The 16,869-nt window shown below is 38.4% G+C and overlaps 1 pseudogene; it reads left to right on the forward strand.

Annotated features, from left to right (window-relative positions):
- The first annotated feature begins 15,637 nt into the window (after positions 1 to 15,637).
- LOC131811865 (axonemal dynein light intermediate polypeptide 1-like) lies at positions 15,638 to 16,412 on the forward strand (annotated as a pseudogene).
- Positions 16,413 to 16,869: the final 457 nt, after the last annotated feature.

Here is a 16,869-nt window from a genome sequence, read left to right on the forward strand (position 1 = left end):
GATGAAATCAGAAGTTTGTACTTGGATTAAAGGCTAGTATGGTCAGTATCACCCACAAATTTCTTCTCTGTTTAGCGTAGACAGAACAAAAGGAACGGCTAGCGTTGGGCAATGATGTAGGAATTCTATCCTAAACATAATTGTTAGGTACTATTTAGGTTGACTTTCAAATCTGTCTCAGGGAACCGGAATAAACATCATGGCAAAAACATGAGAAATGTCTCTCTATATGAAAACAGCCACTAGGCACAATTGAGTTGTTTGTAACCTGTGCAAAAACTCCCCCTCAAGCTTGAGAACTTTGTTTCTATCTTCCTACCCCAAACTGGCAATTGGCTACAGGTATTTGCCTGGAGCAACTCTGGGACAAATTGGAAAGGGAATAGAAAAATAACTTGCTGCACGTGAGTGTGTGCGTGCTTCACCACAATCAATCACATTTTCTCTGACATTGCTTCATTTGTGGATTATTGCAAAAACACAGGAAGAATGTGAAAAGATAATGTTGTAAAGCCATCGGAATGAAATTGGTGGGAGGAACCCATTTCTCACTATGCTCCCTAGCACCTCTGCACTCAGAATCTCAGCATTGTTTAAACCTCCATTCTATATAAGAAAGCTAATCAAATGACACTCAGGAAAATTGACTTGGGTTTTCAATCTAGTTTCAGATCTCTAGTGTACTTATTTCAAATGGCATTTGTTATTCTCTGCATATCCTTAGGAACATGCCCTGTCAAGAAATGCCATACAACTTCAAACCATGTTTTTTCCCACCTCTATAACTTTTTATGTATTCCCTTTTTACATTTTATTACAGCATAACATCTAAAAATGAAATAAAGATTATAGGCAATGCTTCAGGACCTAGAGTTCTATGCCTTGCCCTGAATATAAAACCGTGTTGATAGGAACCGCTGTTATACCTCTGTAAATTGCTCAGATCTCCCCACTGACCATCACTGTAATTATTTCTGCTTGGAAATGAAAGGTTTGATGGGCAGAGGGGTCTATTTTTTTTTTAAATGTCTATCTTTTCTTCCATTCATCCGAACTGCACATTTCCCCTTGGTGGTGAATTACGGAGATTACATCTATATTTATTTATAATACTTATCTCTGGGAGGGGGGTAATGAAACAGAAATGAAGAGAAAAACAAGCAATCAATTTTTGTAACTTTTTAAAGGTAACAGTATGAGAACTTGCTCTTCATGTTCCTGATTTTAATGAAATCAGAGCAGTTGGTGTAATTGTTCTCTCAGAAATTGTATACTTTGTACAATATGGGGAAAAGGGAGGGAAGGCAGAAAGGAGAGAAAGAGGAAAGGATGGAGGGAGGGAGCGAATGGAAGGGGGAAGGGGTGTGGAGATTTCAAAGCAGAAGTGGAATTTCTAGAGACAGGGCAACTTCATCCAAACATGTCTGCCTTAATACAAAAGTTTCTGTAGTCAGCTAATTTTGAAGGCATGGAGTTTGTGATAAATGTATAGAAAAAGCCCTTTAGATTATTTCCTCTAAATTTAGAATGTTTATGTCATATCTGTTCTCCATTCTTTTCATATCTGTTCTCCATTCTTACCTCTGCTCCAACTTTATAGCGTGGCTTTCTTTGTTGGCCTATGGCTCTATGATGAGGGTCGATTGGTTCCTTCTTTCACCTGAACACCACTTTTTTTTCTGCCAGACATACTATGACTGGACTCTTGCTTACATTTTATAAGAAACAGCAGGCATTCAAAGATGGGAACTTGGTGGGGTAGGTGTAGTGGTGTGTGAGGATGGAGAGGATAAGGAGTCTTGACTTTGCCAGATGCCAACTATTTCTTATCCTCCTCTGTCTACCCCCAAGGATTATTTGGAGGATCAAAGTGTGTCAAGGTTCTCTCCCCTACCTAAGTAAGAAGGCACTCAAGAGGTATTAGGGGAAATAACTTTAATTAATTACAAAACAAAAGCATAATTGGAAATCAGGGCAAGGAGGAGAAATAGAGAAAGTTAGAGGGTGTCAAAAGTTGTTTTCTTCTGTTCATAGAAGGGATAATGGCTGCTGTACTTGTGGTTGTAAACTGTTAACTCACCCGCCTTCCCTGAAGTTCCAGAGAGCAAGAAGGTTTTTCCTTTCTTCTTTTCCATCTTTCTTTCTACCATTTCCCCCATCTTCCTTTCCATACCTAGTTCTTTCTCTTCTCTCTCTGTCTCTCCCTCTTGGTCTCTGTCTCCTTACCTTTCTCTCCTTCTTTTATTTTTCTTTATCTAAACTAGATTTGATAATCCCCACGAAAGGGCAGTGACCTCAGCATACATTTCCTGGAGAAAAAGACCCATTTGAGTTTGGAGGTCCTAGACTAATGAGACCCAGGCTGCAGTGTGGTGAGATGGTTTCTCCAGCATTCAAATCTCAGGGGATGAATAAAAGTCTATCCAAACCTTTCTTGGTTTTTAAAGAAGGTAAGAATGGAAAGGCTCTCACTATGATCCCAAAGGACATGCATGTCCTGGAATTGAGACTATTTAGAATTCTTCTATGAGCAGAGTTACTGAGGAAATCCTGCGTTCTGCACGTATATCTTTCTTCGATGTGTAACCTCTGAGTCTTTTGGACTATGCACAAATTAGATAGTGGGGTTAAAAACAAAGCACGAGACTGCTTCATAGAATTGTTGAATTAAAATGCTATCTTGCTCCGTTTTATAGATGAGGAGACTAAGGCAACTTGCCCAATGCCACAGACTTAGTTGGATACAGAACTAACACCGGAATCTTTCTGTCTGCATGTTAGGATGAGTAACACTCTAGTTATGTAAGTAGAACTGATCTCACTGGGTTTACACTTCAGATGAGTCCTCTAGAAGACATCTATGTAACACCATTAATTACCAGGGAGAGAGCCTTAGACTAATTAGTGGAACAGAATGTACCAGCTTGATTTGACTGTGGCCATGCAAAGTCACTCTTGACTTTTAGTAAACTAAGAATGCTTTAGCAATGCCCAGAACTCTAAGAGCTTCCGAGATAAAAGCAGAAGTCCTTGCCTGAAGGGGGTAAAAGGGTGCTAAAAAAATTGTTAGTGTGAAATTCAGAAAGAATACCTGCCAGCACACTGATTTCCCCCTGCTTTAGTTGACTACAGGTTTAAGAATTGTTTTTGATATGCATATCACTGCCTCTTGTTCGAGTTAATTTGTTTAAACATTCATGAAGGGGAAGGTTTTTAATAGAAATGTGCCAAATGTTTTTCTCAATTACAGACAAACTGGGGTGTTTGCTGATCCATGAACAATGTGAATATTTAGTTGTGGAGAGTTTTACTGCCTAGTAACAAAGTTGTTGTTGGGTGGTTTGTTTCTTTTTCTCTTTTTTTTTTTTTTTTTTTTTTTAATTTTGCCCTCTCTGTTAAACGCCAAAATCTGTAAGGAAAATGATGGCAAGCAATTTAGCACCAGTGTCCTCACAAATGGCTTGTTTTGAAAAAGGCGGAAGTTGGATTGTGGCTTTGTTAGGTTAAAGCAAAACAAAACAAAAACAATTGTGTATGGGAGAGAGGCAGTGGAGGAAATGATTCTGTGGGCTGACAAAAACAGTGAGGGTGCAGGGGCATCAGCAGCAGGGTTGGTGCTGTTAAGTTCATTTTATGATCCATTAGGTTTAGACAGTGTTGTAGAAAGTTGAGTCCGAGACTCCAGGGAAAGTTTGCCATCAGAGGCATGTTAGCTGACCTATCTTGGGGTTGGAGATCAAAGAATAAATGGTCAGTGGACAGGTGAAGGTTCTGTGAGATCTGGCCAATTTGTGCCCTGCTCTTACCTTCTCCGTGACCCCAGCAGAGCATTTGGCAAATAGTGGAAGCCCAGTCGATATTGTTGAATGAGTAAGTGAATGAACACAGGCAGTGAACAATGGAAGTATGCCGAAAAGGACTAGCGTTTGCAAATGGGAACATATGGTAGCAAATAACTTATACCCAATTGGGAAGACTGTGGTTCACAAACAGGATGGCTCTGCAAAGGATTAGGCAAAGGTTTGCACTAGTGGAACTAAGGTATAGTGTAACAATTTAGTAATAATTAGATTGCAAGAATTTGATTTTTATGGGTAGAAGGATCATGAATAAGATGTACTTGGCTTTGAGCTGCTGAGTTCTAAGTTACTGACTAGGCTCCCTCAATTCCCTCAACCTGAAAACTGGATCAGTTCAAGAGCCCAAGATTAAACAGAAGTGGAGAACTGATACCAATGCAGGACTGTAGAAGAAATGAAAGCCAGAACACAATAACAAGTGATTTCAATCCCCTTTAATGGAACTTTGGGCACAAAGGAATACCACTTGCCGGATGTTTCTTCCAAGTAACCAGCAGAAAAAGACAACTTTGGTGTCCTGCCAGAACCACAAGGGATTCCTCAATCAAAATTCCTTCCATCTTGGAATCTCTATCGATTTCATTAGCTAGAAAACTATTGTTCAGTTGAGCCTCATCACCACAATCCGTATCTTCTTCCATTTTCTGGATGCTGCTATCTCTGAGACAGATCCCATTAAAGTCTGTGCCACTGAAGTCTCAGAACCAACAGAGGAGGGTGTGGCTATTGTTAACCATCTATCTTTAATGACAAGTCATTACTACTTCCCTTATCAAGAGATGATTGGCAGTATCAGCAAGAGATGCCTTTTCTTTTCATCCTCAGGGAAAAAATGACTTTCTGTGGTATATGCTCTGTTATGGGATATCAGATAGGAGACCCTTCTCTCCTTTAGACCTTTCAAGAAGCAGGTCAGAATTATAGAACTTCTCTGAAGAGTAGATCAGAGGAAGGGTCATTGGCATTTTTATTTTATAATATGTAGTGTTCCAGATTGGGACAATACTCTGAGTACACATAGATGTGAGAAACTTACATGGAGTTCAGGCCAAATTCCTGGGGAGATTAATAAGGAAAGGTAAGATGATGCTGGTTGGTTGTTTGTATTCAAGTCATTCTGGTTCATCTTGAGACTTGGAATTGAAACATAGATTGGGTTAGGTTTCAGAGATTCCAGTAAAATTGAGCCAGATCCAGTGAACTTGTTGAAGCTCAGTTGCATGGCGTTGGGTTAACTAATGAAACAAGAACTTCCAGAAAATGTTGTGTGTCTCTTTAGCCATGAGTGCTCTCCACAGAACTCTTTTTTTTTTTTAGTTAATTAATTAATTAATTAATTAATTTTTATCCCCAGGGGTACAGGTCTGTGAATCACCAGGTTTACACATTTCACAGCACTCATCATAGCACATACCCTCCCCAATGTCCATATCCCACCACCCTCTCCTGTCTCCCCTCCCCCTAGCAACCCTCAGTCTGTTTTTTGAGATTGAGTGTTTTATGGTTTGTCTCCCTCCCAATCCCACCTTCTTGCATTTTTTTCTTTACCTACCCCCCAACCCCCCACATTGCATCTCCACTTTCTCATATCAGGGAGATCATATGATAGTTAGACAACCATCTTAACAATAACAGAAGTGGTAGAAGGCTTTGCTGAACACACTTGAGCATATCAATTAAGAGTTCTGCATTTGCCTAATTCTTGAACCTGGAAAATACAGGAGTTTTAGCAAAAGACAAAGAAATGGAGAGGAAATGGGGGTAAACTATAGTGAATAATAGTCACATGATTAAATAAATCATGGAATAGTGACCCGAAGTGGCTTTGACGTATGAGAAAGTATAGGTAGGTGCTTAAGTCAACAGTTTGTAAAAGAGAGCCCGAGAAAGAACAGAAAATAGACAATGCTTTTGTTGTGTTTTAATGAGGGAGGGAGAGGTTAAAGTCCCACATTTTCCATCTTATCCTCTTGTCTAGGTCTTTGGATCTAAAATAGACTCATTACTTTTGTGGTCATGTTTTCTAAAACTTAAACTAGAAACTATAGTTTGACACTGACAATCAGAATATTTAAACCAGGGCATACTTACATGGGATCTTCATTTCTTGATATCTTGCAGTCAGATGGCAGTGGAACTGGTTGTTGCAAATAAAGTAGATCCAGTGCAATGTCTCCACATTTTTTTAATTGACCTGATATCTGAAAAATCTATTTTGACAAAATACAGATCACCCTTAACAGAAGATTCCTTGATTCTGATAAGTTTTATGCCATGGGCAGTCTAAATTTCTTCATATTTTCATTTGAAATGTTTAGAAAAACACCTTTTTTTTTTTTTTTGCTAGTTTTTAAAGGAGATTTCCTTTAAGAGAATAAGGAAAAATGAAAAGTCATAATCCAAGGGCAGTACAATAGTGAATAGGATCTACCCTTGGCATCTGCTATTCCTAGGTTATCAGCGGTATTAAACAATGCAGTAGCATGTGGAATGCATGGAAGTTCCTGATTTATATCAGGTAAGCAGTCACCCATTCTATTTATATGGCTGATCTTGTTTAAAAAGATCTCAGATTGTCAATTTAGGGCCAAGCCAAAGAATCTAAGTTTGTTCTTTAGTTTTCCTTGAAGCTGTGTTCATAGGAGCCTTAGTAGTATTCGAAGGAGATGCCTGAGGGTTAATGCAGAGGTCACGAGGAGGAATATAACTAGTAATCAGTCAGGATGGGGCACATGGCCTCTGTCTTCTTCTTTATTCAAAGTAGCTTGACTTTCAAGCTTTGTTTTGGATAATAGCATTTTGCATGATGTTTTCCCTTACTTAAAATATTGTTCTCTTGCCAATATGAAAGTTCTTCATTTAGAGAAAAAGGTGCAGAGGTTTATCAATGAGAAAGTTCTTAACAGTCTTTATAAACACAGAAATGAACTGGTGATTAATAAACATCTCTTTCAGGTTTTATACGTCTTTAGCTCAAGACCTTTAAGACTTACATAAGTTGGACAGAAAAGACTCGATTGGTGAATGTACCTTCCCTTCAGGGTAAAAAGACACCAGTACTTAAGCCAGCACTTTCTACTCAGAAACTTGTAGCTACTCTTCCCAGGAAATCCTCCAAACTGAACCAGTCAGAGTTCATCTTCTCAATCCCTCTGCTCAAACTGGGGAATGGTCTTTGAGAAATACTATTCCTGTAACTTTGAGGGCCACCAACAAGAAATAATCTTTAATTGGAATTTTGGCTCTATTCTACCAATCCTTCTCATCAGTTTCTCTCATTTCTCTCAGCAATTTCCTAAAAAGTCACCAGCCTGGCAGGTACACCAACCACCAAGCTTGACCTCAAATCCTGTCATCAAAAGGCTTTATCCACTAATAAGAAAACTCAAGTGGTTATTGATAAATCCCATCAATTTCCTTCTTCCACAGTTTTGAACATAGCTCAGTAACAATTCATACCTGCTTTCTTTAAGTTCAGAAGATAAAATTCTCTTCAGTGCCACTTCCTCTCATCTGCACTCAAATTTTCTCGAAGGCATCAATCAGTCAAAAATCTACTTCTCTCCCATGCTCCTGAAACTTTTCAATCTATACATCTGTTCAAGAGTATCCCATCTTCATTCTGCCTTTGACTGCATGTTTCCTTCTAGCTCCCAATAAGTTTACCTAAAGCATCAAGTAAAATTGTGTGTATGTGTGTGTGTGTGTGTGTGTGTGTGTGTTCTGTGGCAGATGTTTGTTTCAGAGTATTTTAGATGCAATAGCAGAAATACAACTAGGATTAGAACAGAAACATAAAAGTGTTTTATTATTTTACATGCCTAAAATTCTGGACGTTTGGAAGTTGGAGGTTCCAGGGGTAGTAACCCAGATGTCAGCTTTCATACTTAGGTTTATCCCTCTTGGTTACAAGATGGCTGCTGCAACTCCAGAAATCACTTAGGTGACTCCATCCAAAGGCTAGAAGAAGAGGAAAACACATGATACTTTCTATATATATCTCATTTAAAACTTCCACAGAAGCCATGTGGCATGTCTCTTCTCATATCTCACCAGTCAAGATCACCACTGTGCAGGATTCATCCCTGGGGCTGAGTTATATGCTTACAGCCCCTAAAGTTTATGGCCATTCGATATTCAAACTAGGGTTCTGCACGCAAGGAAGAGGCAGGGTGGAGGGTGGGTGCCAAAGTGTTCTTTAAACTCTGCATTCAATCATCCAAGTGCCAGGCCTAAGCATCACTGTTGGGTACAGTTTTGCTTTGCTGTTTACACAGCCTGACTCCACTAAGGTCTCCAATAGGACATTTTGTTATTTTTTTTAGTTGGTCTTTGGATTAAAGAGAAAATAAGTAGGTATTGGTATGTGTATGTTTGCAGATGGAAAAGAGAAATGAGAAGAGTAGAGAAAATCCAATAAAATGCATAAATGCATGACTATGTTTTTGACTTGAATTCTTAATTATTTAAAACGCTTGACTGCTTCTTATGCATGTTGGGAAATCTACCATTTGAATAGCCATATGTCTATTGGTCCAGAAATAGAAGATATTAAGGCAAAGGATCAGATTGGAATTCAGGCTGGAATAACCATTCAACCATACTCGAATTCATAATCCTTTCAAGTTTTACACAGCTGTGATCATAAAGAAACCCTTTGACAACATACAGAGATGGGTCTCTATTCATACCTGTGTTGCTTCGGCTGAGGACTTATAATGACTTTTCAGTGATATTATGGACAGCTGGAAAATTTAAGAGGGATCTCACAGTGAGACCTTTTGGAGGCAAATTTTGAATATAAGTCAAGTTTGATGATTTACTATTCTGAAGAATATGTTTACATAGGTTTGCCAATTCAATATCATTTTTCTTTCAGTTTTTATTCTCAGTCCTTTTCTGACATAACCTCATCTTCCCTCTCCCCTTTTGGCCTTTCCACTCATTTCTTCATATCCTCCTCCTTGTCCTTATAACGGGACTTCTCTTTCTCCTTCATTCTTTCCTTCTTGACTCTTGTTCGGATTCCTTCGTTTGTTTTTTTTTTTTTTTTTTTTTTTTTTTTCTCTCCCCGTTTCCTTCAACCTTAGGAGTGAACTGGAGTGACTGTTTGTCCTCACTGGACCAATTCACAGGATTAGGGGTCCCTTCCTGTTTAGTCTGCATTTCAGCTTCAAGGTAAACTGCAGTAAGCAAAGTCCTGGTTTGGTCAGGTTTGACTATGTAGACAAACAATCTAGATAAATAATTCCCAACCCTGGCTCACAAAAACACCCTTTTTCTCCTTTGTAGTGTGTTTTCAGGCCTTAAATTTTTTATGTTCCTCCTTTAACACTTCACTTCACAATGCCTCCATAAAAAAGTAATGCTTTTCTCTTTTGTTAAAAGAGGAATATCCTCCCAAGGAGCTATCTCTCAAGATGTGCTGAAATCTCAAGAGGAATCATGTTTTACATTAAAAAAAAAATGCCTTCCTGTGTGTTATCTTGTTAGATAACCCCCCAAATCATGTGAGGTAGGCAGGGAGGGAAAGCTGCTTCAGAGAAGTTTGGGCAACAATATAATAGACTAATTGAGCACAGAACCTAGACCTCCTCGGTCTTTACACTACTGATACCTATGAATTTATATTAGAATAACTGTGTATAAAACAAGCACATAAAAAGACATGACTATGCAGTAAATGCATACAATTTTCTCATCTTTATTTCCAAGGAGAAGTAACAATTGCAATCACTCACCCCATAGAAACTGGAATTGCTTCCCCTGGGTGACAGACACACCCTTATCTCTACGGGTCCAGCTGCGTTTCTCTGTCCTTTAGTTCATTTTATTCAGATGCTTGATGTGCATCAGGACCCGTCCCCAAATGAGCATTGGTTTATTTCTCCTTCCTCTCTTTGTTCTTTCTTTTTCCTACTTTTTTATCTCCCTCTCTTCCTTCCTCCTTCCCTCTTCCCTTCCTTTCTTCCTTCTTTCCTTCTTACTTTCCTTCCTTCCTTCCTCTCTCTCTCTCCTTGTCTCTCTCTCTACTTTCTATTTCTTTGTTCCCACTCCCACTCCAAAGAAGTGATGAGAAATCCTTGATTCCCTATATTCACGTTCTCTTTGCTTTCATTTTTTTCCCTTGGTCCAATAATGTAATGCCAATTATTAGAAAATATAATTCACTGTGTCTCACACTATTATTTATAATCTACTCGAGCATTTTCTTCACATTCTTAATATCCCCAGTGTCGGAGAGAATTATAGCTGGGAAGCTGACTGCAGGCCTTCGTGTAAGGAGAGGGGAGAAGAATGCTGTTTTCACAGGCAAATTTTTCTGTTGTGTGGTTGGGGTCTCATGATTTTCCTAGAGCAGTTAGACGTTTTTTGTGCATTTACAATTATTTTTGCCAAAAAAAGACTCTCGATGATTAAGTTTTTCTTTGCTTTCTTCAATAGGAATAAGATGATTAAAAAAAAAATGTTTCAGTAGATTAGTTTAAAGAAGTGAAACTTTGCAAAGATATTTACAAGATATCCAGTATATGGCGATTCCTGGCAGTTTAAATGTGCATTATGGCTCACTCTGCCATTTGCCAGTTTAAATGTGCATTTGACTCTAACTTTCTTTGGCTCCTGAATCCTCTCCTCTCTCTCTCTCTCAGCCTCATTCTGTTTCCACACTTCTTTCTCACTCAGTCTCCCTCTCTCTCTCTCTCTCTGCATACACACACACACACACAATCAAGGTGAACTCTTCGAAGATAAACAAGTAAATTCCATATCTGTCCTTCAAAATTCAGCAGTCAGCTTCATCTCTGTTCTGGGAACTCTATTTTTTTTTATTTTATTCATTTTATTTTATTACTTTATTTATTTATTTGCCAAAGACAAGATTTATGAACTTAACATGGGTTAAGACAGAGCTAGAGAGAAAAGATAAATAGAAGAAAAATTATTTTGGCAATAGCACGCTGAATAAGAAAGGAAGTGAGAAGAGCACAGAAGATGAAGACAAGGTTGAGAGAAAAATTAGTCCCTCCTGGCCAAGCAACATGCTTTCTGGTGACCTGGATATGAGAGAATCCCAGTGGAATTTAAATATCAAGACCTTGGGTCCTTTGTTAGGTGCACAACACATATACACACTTCCTTTCTGGGCCACCAGCCCCAGAGCCTTTGTCTCTGTCCTGTCTTGGTTATTGAAGCATTCACATAGCCTCTTGCATAACTTCTTGCATAATTTAGGGATAGACAACAACCTCTATAGCTACCTGCCCTCCTCCTGTCCTCTTGTACTATTCTTCCTGAAAAAAAAAGCTTGCAGGTACTTACATTTGGAGAATTTCTGTGCTAACCAGGATAGAAAAATAGATGATAACAACAACAAACTAGAAACAGTTACAAATCTTTTCAGATTTTATTTATGATCAAACTCTCTAATACGCTTTTTATAAAATCCTATAATTTGCCCACCCATGCAATGAAATGATACCCTTCCATACCATTTTTATAAAATAAGTCATGTTCCCAATGGAATAATTTTGATTTTGTCATAAATATTTTCTTAACACTGGGCTCCATAGTTCAATCAGCCCATCATTTAGAATCTCGTTTTGTTTACTTGTCTTTTTTAAATTATAAGTAGGCACAATACATTTGTCCATATGAAATAGGCTGAGTAGTATAAAATCAATTATTGACTTCATAAAACATACCTTCCTTGGACTGTAGAAAAGGACAAATTCAGCAATATCACCAGTGCTCAATAGTAACCAACTAGGAGATGGTCTCTTAATTTCCTAGGATTGCCATGACAAAACACCACGAACTGGATGGCTTAATTAAAACAAGAGAAATTTATTTTCTCACATTTCTGGAGGCTAGACATTTGAAATAAGGTGTCAGTGTGGTTTGTTTCTTCTTGGTGTGAAATGGAGGATTTTCAACATGCCTGTCTCCCATCTTCTTGGGGTGGCTCTCAATCCTCAGCATTCTTTGGTTTATAGATTCATCACTCCAATCTCTGCCTCCTTGGTCTTCACCTGATGTTTTCTCCATGGGTCTGTGCCAAGTTTGCACATGTGTTCCATCAGTACACATTAGAACATGGCGTTTCCTCTATGCATGTTTGTCACATTAGTAAGAACACTAATCATATTGAATTTAGGACCCACTTTAATCCAGTATGAACTTGCCTTAACGAATTACACCTGCAAAGATCTTATTTCCAAACAAGGTCACACTGGGGTTTCAGACAAAGATGAATTTTCTGGTACACTATTCAACCTACAACAGACAGTAAACAAGGACCATTCTACTTACTGAAAGGCAAACTAAAACAAGATGGCGTCCTTGTCTTTATTCCATTATCTGTTTAGTCTATATTTTACTCTTCTGCAGAACAGTGAGGTTTACATGTACTTCCAAGGTGAAGGAAGTCACACTGACAGCTACTTTACCATATCTAGGTCCTTCCTTGAAAATCAGCATAAGAAGTCAGAGTCACATGCCCAGTACCTGAGGTTCTGACAATAAAATGTACTCTTTGTATTGATTTAAAGCTTTGTGTTTGTAATTCACATGACTAGACAGAACAACTTTTTAAAAATTTGCTTTAATTTAAATTCAATTAATTAACATATAGTATATTATTAGTTTCAGAGTTAGAGTTCAGTGATTCATCAGTTGCATATAACACCCAGTGCTCTTTCCACCACATACCTTCCTTACTGCCCATCCAGCTACCCTATCCTTCCACCCCACCCCTCCAGCCACCCTCAGTTTATTTCCTATGATTAAGATTCTCTTATGGTTTATCTCCCTCTCTGATTTTGTCTTGTTTTGTTTTTCCCTGCCTTCCCCTATGATTCTCTATTTTGTTTCTTAAATTCCACATATGAGTGAGACAATATGATAATTGTCTTTCTCTGATTGGATTCTTTCTCTTAGAATAATATTCTTTACTTCTATCCATGTGGTTGCAAATGGCAAGATTTCATTCTTTTTGATGGCCAAGTAATATTCCAGTGTGTGTGTGTGTGTGTGTGTGTGTGTGTGTGTGTGTGTGTGTATGAATGAATAAAGAAGATGCCATATATATATGGCCATTCATCTGTCAATGGATATCTCAGCTCTTCCAATAGTTTGCCTACTGTGGACATGGCTGCTATAAACATTAAGATGCATGTGCCCCTTCGATTCACTATATTTGTATCCTGCAATTGCTATGTCATAGGATAGCTCTATTTTCAGGTGTTTGAGGACCTTCCATACTGTTTTCCAGAGTGGCTGTGCCAGCTTGCATTCCCACCAACTAACTCTATGAGAGTGTTCCCTTTTCTAGGCATCCTTGCCAACATCTGTCTTTTCCCAACTTGTTAATTTTAGCCATTCTAGACTGAACAACTTCTAAAATGACTTTTTGAGAACTAAATATCTCTTTAACTTGGTCTACTTAGTAGAGCTTCTAGTAAAGAGTCTAGTAAAGCTTCTTTAGTTTTTCTTTAGTTCTTCTTTACTAGAAGCTCTACTAAGTAGACCAAGTTAAAAATAAGGCATACTGATTCAAATTGATAAAAAAAAATCATTCTACATGGTGGTAAATTATAAAAACATAAATATTAAACACCACCCCCCCCAAGAAAATAGGGTCATTTCCACAGTTTGCATTTTTTTTTTCAAGAGAATATGTTTTATTTTCAAATTACAGTTTTATACCTGTTTTAAAAACAAACATATTTTCTCTTTAGTCCCTTGTATCCCTCCGCATTCTTGTCAGAACAGATTTTCTGTCAATCTAGTTAAAATTTTGTATCAAGCCTGTCCTTCCTCCCACCCCACCATGCCCTTGTAGTTTTATTTTGTCCCATAATAAAATAATTGTTGAATATGGCTTAGAAGCATCCTAGGGTAGTAATTAAGAACATTGATTCTGGAACCAGATGGATTGCATTCAACTCCAGTCCCCAACAGTATATGAATTTGCATCAGGTACTTGACCTCTTTGTGCCTTAGTTTCCCTATTTACAAGACGTGGATGGTGAAAAGAGCATATTCTTTGTAAGAATATTATGAGGATTAAATGAGTTAATATCTCTAAAGCTCTTATGCATTATAGAGTATTTGTTAAATAACTAAACGTCTGCTAGAACAGAGGCTTGCTGATGATGGATCCGTGTCTTGCATCTCTATTATTTTTCTATGGCACCAGACAGTGTTCTGCACTTAATATATATGCAACCCAATATCTATTTGCACAATATGTATTTGAATTGAGGTAAATTAAGCTCCCCTAGCAAAATTCTTGTCTCTACATATGGACTGATTTTACTTAGGGGGAAAAGGGATGTCTGTCCTTCTTGGAGGTTTACAGAGCTCTATGAAGTTAGAAAGTAACTGATCTGTGCTCATTGAGCATAGCACTGAACATTTTGAAAAGATCTTTTGCAAGTATCTTTTCCAACTTCTCGTGTCCAAGCTAAATAACCCAGCTCAAAACTTATCTTCTCTTGGAATCTTTTACATTAAACTCAGAAATATATCTCTTCCTTTGTATTCCTCAACATTATTTGTTGTGTTCTGTAAGAATATGATTTATAAAGTTACCATAGTTTGTAAAACTGGAAGGCATGGTAGAAATTTCCAGGCCAGTGATTATTGCCAATGGTGCAGATCATAGTCCACACGGAATTTAGATTTGTCTTTTAATACACATGACTGGGGCCCACCATCAGAAATTTGGATTATCTAAGACAGTAGGGTATTGGCTTCAAGTTTAAGGTCTGAAGTCAGATAAGATTTGATACATAGTATGGTCCCTTTTGTTTGTCATCAAGTGACTCCAACAGTGCTTGTCAAACTTTAATGTGCACACAAATCACTGGGGGCACTCTTGAAAGTGCAGGTTCAGATTCAGCAGGTCTGCAAGAGGCCCAGAATTTGGCATTCCCAACAGACTTCAGTTATTGATGGTCCAGAGAACAATACTTTGAGTATTAAGGACCTAAAAGCTCATTGTTTAATATATCAAAATCTCAAATTCCTCATATGTCAGATAGAGCTGTTGTAAAAATTAAAGGGTATATAAATAGCTTTACCACATGGCCATGCACAATAAATGTTAAAGATTTTATTAATATAATTATTAAGGCCAGCTTCATGGGCTCCAGCCAGTATACTTGCACAGAGCTCTGTCTTAAAGGGGTTTTGTATTTGGTTTAATTCTCTTATCACCATCTTGAATTCTTTATAATTTTATCTCTGAACGTGTATTTTATAAGTGAAGTTTAGTGGGGCAATGAGGAAGGCATGTGAGCAGAGTAGACACTTGAAATATGCATTATTACCAACATTACTTGACAACCATTTGCATTTAAAACTTACAAGTTACCAGCAGCACAGAATTCTGATGGACTCACAGTGAATTTGAGTCCAGTAAGTCTCAAAAGTACATGGTAAATGTGTTACATCTATGACTAAGTAAGGCCACATTTTCCCCAAGAAACCATGCTTTCTATTTGAACCAGGACTTGATTTGAATGAGGAATGAAGAAATTGCACTCTAAGAATTATGAACATTCCAGGATCTCTATTATATCCTCTCCTACTCAAGTTACTTCCCTATAGATTAGCTAGCCACTTACACTGAGAATATGCTTTAGGAGGAAAGAAATAGATAGGGCAACCCATAGTTCTTTCCTTTTCAATTATTTCTTATTTATCATTAAATTGAAGGTGGAGAGTATTGGTACAGAATGTATGCATATCAAAAAGTGAAATGCTTCACTGCCATGATTCCTCCTGCAGACTCTGCTCAAGTGTGACACACCCGGTGTTGGTGAGCTGGACACGGAGACATGTATCCCCAAAACAGGGCCACTGAAAATTAGCCCCCAGCAGCCTGGACCCTTGGGTCCAGTCCCACAGCCACCAAAGATCAAGATTTCTTCAACTTCCTGTGTTCTGGATGCTACAAAGAAGGCAGAAGAAATCTTGAATGCCATCCTGTCTCCAAAGGAATGGGTGAAGGACACACAGTCACAGATCCTGCAGGTGTCCAGCACTGCCAACACTGGAATGGATCATGGTGCATCCCTGCAGCAGCTGAATCTGAATCTGCAATAGCAACAGGCCAGGGAGACTGGCATCTTCCCTGTGTGCAGAGAGCTGTACTCACAGTATTTTGCTGAGCAGATCTCGGAGGTCACCATCAACTGTGCGGAGAGGGGACTGCTTTTGCTGCAAGTCCAGGACTTGATCTATATGACCATCACCGCCTATCAGACCTCACATGAGAACAGTGTGGCATTTGGCTCCAGGAAGGCTCTGTTGCCCGAACAGGGAAGTCAGACATGGGGAGGACAATTGCAGAATTAGAAACAGGAAAGAGAGGTTTGGGGAGCCAAGTGAAGGAGCAGAAGGTCATGTGTGAGGCCACCGAAAAGAGGGAGAATGAGAAGAAGACAGATGGAGGAGAAGCAGCACAATGAGGAGACTCAGTTCCTCAAACAGAAAAATCAGCAGCTGAATGTCCAACAGGAAGGCAGTACTGCACCAAAGAGGTGATAATTTCATATGGGTCTGTGAGCACTGCAAGCATACCCCATCATAAGCCCCTTCTTAAAAAAAAAAAAAAAAATGGTAGTTTCCTGGAGAAAACAAAAATGAAATGCATACAGTTAAGTTAATTTTGTGTAGGGTCTCCTGTTCTGGTAAAAGCAAAATATACATGGATATATAAGCTCAGATTGTGACTTGTGCAATTTTGGTGATTCTGTACATAAGTGTCTTTATGTGTGCATTTAAAACTGGCATTGTGCAATATAAAAATGAACAGTGAAAGTCATGCAAATAATTTAAATTTGACTTTTCACTAATTAGAATCACAGTAAATAGCAAAGAAAACACACCATGACAGGTTAAATAAGAGACCACGAAATAAAGGGAAAAGTTTTATGCTTCAGTATCTTTTATGGGTGCTTTTTCCCTCTGCTTTTTGAACAGGGGTCCCTCTAGTTTCACT

The sequence above is a fragment of the Mustela lutreola genome, chromosome 11 (assembly GCF_030435805.1).
Source record: "Mustela lutreola isolate mMusLut2 chromosome 11, mMusLut2.pri, whole genome shotgun sequence".
Lineage (NCBI taxonomy): Eukaryota > Metazoa > Chordata > Mammalia > Carnivora > Mustelidae > Mustela > Mustela lutreola.